Here is a 3727-nt window from a genome sequence, read left to right on the forward strand (position 1 = left end):
CATCCCCCTCAGCCAGGCGCCTCCTGTTATCACCCCTCCGCCGGATCCTTCGGCGATTGCCGCCGGGAGGGTCCAACGGCAAGGGGGGGGAGGCGCAACCGCAGGTACTCCGGGGGAAGGAATACCAGCGGTGACGTCCCCTCCCCGCCTACGGATGCGCCGCCTTTCTCCTTCTTCTTCGGTGCCTCTCCCCGTCTCAAGGGGCGATTTCGCCCCATCTCGATAGAAACATTTTTTTTTGTTAAGGCAGAGAAAATGCATTACGCACACCTCCAGGAAATATGGGACTTTCCCAGGGGTAGTGTGGGACTCTCCCCCTCCGGTAATAACCGCCGGAGGGGGCCTACCCACTAAAACCTCTGCCGGGTCCCTTGCGGCCATCGCGAGGGCGTTCTAGGAACTGCTTACGCATGACTTCCGGGACGTTTTCAGCCGCCGGGCGGGGAATTAAAACCCCCACCCACTTCCCGAGCCAGGGGGGAAAATAGTTCCCCTCCGGCCCGCTGTACTACTCCTCCATGACTAGACTAGACGTGGGCCCCCCGTCCGGTCACACCTCTCCAGTTAAGAGCCTTTTGGGCCGTTTCCAGTCCCATTCGGATCCGGCCCGCCCCTACGCTTCTGACCGAGATTACGGGGTGGAGGGATCTCCCTCCATGGGAGAGGAGTGAGCGACCTAAAAACCCGCCCATGCAGGCCGGCCGTTCTACCCCTTTCCCGGAAGCGGCTGGTTTGACTCCATGTCCCGGGGGGAAGGGAGTCGCGCCTTGCGACGCGTCTCCCTCGCCCGACCAGGCGCCTCCTATCTCCCCCCCGCCGGGTCCTCCGGCGATCACCACCAGGAGGACCTGGCGGCACTGGGAGGGGGGGACTCCCGTAGGTACCCCGGGGGAGGGAACGCCAGCAGTGACGTCCCCTCCCCGCCCACGGATGCGGCGCTCTTCTATCTCGCGCTGGCGCGCGGGTAGGTGAGGCGCCTCACCCCGTCCCGGGGGGCAGTTTCGCCCCTCATTACCTTCTTGGCCTCCTCTTTCTGCGACACAACGGTGTTGCAGAAGGAGGTGACGGCGGACCAGCTGTCGTCTCCCCTAAGCATGGCCCTGATGAGGGCCGGAGGAGAGAGGTCCACTCCCACCACTCCGACCAAGACTCGCCGCTCTGTCACCGAGGAGGGACATTCTTCGAGAGTGTGCTGCGCCGAGTCCACCTCAGTACCACAGTGGTAGCAACGGTAGTTAGGCTCCCTGCTAATCCTGTACAGGTGACTCTCAAAGGGAGCGGCGTGATTTATGCATGCCTCGAGCATCCCCCGCTGCTCCCATTAACCAACCCCACTTCCGCGTGGTGAGAGTCGGGCAACGTCTGGACGCCGCCAGACGGCCGACGGGGCCCTGGCTGTCTGTGCGCCCCAAAGGGCGGACTCTTCCCTCCGCCCACGTGCCTAGTCCATGGTGAGACGTGGGGCCAAGAAAGGACGGGCTTTTCCTAGCGGTAACGGGAACGGTGGCGCTCCCCGCAAACCCCGGTGTCCGGAGGACTCGAGCGGTATGAAATCCGCAGAGACAGTCCACACTGTCCGAGCACTGAAACGAGTAGGAGTGCCTCCCGGCCGTGCCGCTTCCTTCCCTTTCCAGCGGGAGCGGGGCAGGGCGACGCCTTGGTAGGACCGGTACCTGAACGGCTCGAGCGGTATGAAACTGTGCAGACAGCCTAGTTGGGCCGGGTACTGGTACCGGAAAAGATGCCTCCCAGCCGCTTCGCTACCCTTCCCCTTTTTTTCCTTCCCTACACCTTTCGGAGAGGTATCCTACACTTGAGCAGTCCATCACCCTCCGCCTCCCCCTGCTGCATCGATGATGTAGGGGAGGAGGCAAGGGTTGCCTCGCAGCCTGCCGGGCCTTGCGTCCCTCCGCTTCGGCGGCAGGGTCGACGGAACTGGGGGCTCTTTTCTTTTCAGGTCCAGGAAAACTACATAGCATTGCCGCGAGCACATAATTGGCTCGGCGCCGCGGCCATCGGCCCTAGACGGGACCGCCATGGCGCTAGCAGCGAAGAACCCAACCCACCAACTTCCTTTTCCCTCACTCTAGGTGGCCCTTCGCCTCGCCTCGTTGCATCCATGATGCAGGGAGGGGGGGCATGGGCTTCCGTAACAACCTACCGGACCCTGCGTCCCTCCGCTTCGACGGACGGGGCGACGGAACCGGGGGTATTCTTGTCTTTCAGGTACTGCAGAGAACACAGCATTGCCGCGAACACATAATTGGCTCGGCGCCGCGGCCGTCGGTCCTGGACGGGACCGCCATGGCGCTAGCGGCGAAGAACCTGAATCCTCCACTTCCTCCTCTTCCCCTATCCTTGGCGGCCTACAGCCTTCCGCCCTCACTCGTTGCATCCCTGATGCAGTAAAGGGGGGTAAGGGCCGCTACAACAACCCACCGGGCCCTGCGCCCCTCTGCTCCCCGCGGCAGAGTCGACGGAACCGGGGGTATATTTCTTTTTCAGGTTCGAAGGGGAGCAGTGCGATATAGGAATGGCTCTGACCATCCCCCACTGCGACCCTTTTCTTCTCTTCTTCTTCCTCTGCTTCTTGTTCTTCTTCCTATGTTCTTCGCCTCTCTCGAGACAGCCTGAAGGGCCGCCGGGTTGGGGGGTCCCGACATACTCCCCAATTATTCAATCATGAGCTTCAGTAGGACAAACGTTACCTGCGGCGGGTCGGTAACGTCACGCCGGCATGGAGGGGTTATGGTCCCATCCTCCCCCCTCCTTCCAGGTCGTCATTGAGTAATGGGCCAAGTGATCTCTTCCAAGCCGGCGCGTCTGCGGCGGGCGCGCCGGTGGCTCGGGTTACCGCCGTTGGAGTTTTGGCTCAAGGTCGCAGCCTTTGTGCTGTCTCGATTAGACTGGTTAGATGCGACGAAATGCCCACGCCGGATCCTCATGACCAGGTGAGGCAAAATACAGTAGGAATCGGTGTAGAGTCCGCGTCCGCGTCCGCGAATCGTGATCGTTCGCTGGTAATGCCCCCTCAAATAGTTTCTGTCGATTCCTCTCCATTGTTAAGATCCACGGGTATTAGGAGTATTAGCTGAACATGAGGTGTTCAGCTGTAGTTAGTGGCGAAGTCCGTCAGCTTGTAGCCGAAAAGCGACTGGACGTCCTGCTCTTGCAGGAAATGCACGTCCGGAAGCAAGGCTCGAGCTTCGCCATTCTCGGATTAGGGCAAAGAACGAGGGCCACTGCACGCTCGGAACGTCCGTGAGCTGCAGTGGCTGTTTCAAACTCCACGTTCCATATCATGGAGATCTCGCAACTCAGCACCGCGCACTGTGCGTGCGAGGAAGTGCGGACACCCGGCTTCTCTTTCTACGTCGCATCGTGCTACTTCCAGTACAGCGACGAGATTGAGGGGCACCTCAGGCACCACGAGGCGATGTTTCATTCGCTGAGGGGGAAGAGATTGTTGGTAGGAATGGACGCCAACGCACGATCCCCCATGTGGGGTGACCGCAAGGTGAACGATAGGGGCACGAAGCTCGAGGAATTCATCCGCGTTTGCGGATGGAAAATCCTCAACGCTCCCGGACAGTCGCCGACCTACTGGACGTCATGGGGATCGTCACATATTGACGTGATCCTGGCGACTCCGGCCATGAGCCAATTCTTCGGCGAGTGGAAGGTCAGGTGCGACTGGACGACGAGCGACCACAGTCGACCCTGGACA

Source organism: Odontomachus brunneus, unplaced genomic scaffold (assembly GCF_010583005.1).
Source record: "Odontomachus brunneus isolate Ranch 3 - 2012 unplaced genomic scaffold, Obru_v1 Obru_scaffold_185, whole genome shotgun sequence".
Lineage (NCBI taxonomy): Eukaryota > Metazoa > Arthropoda > Insecta > Hymenoptera > Formicidae > Odontomachus > Odontomachus brunneus.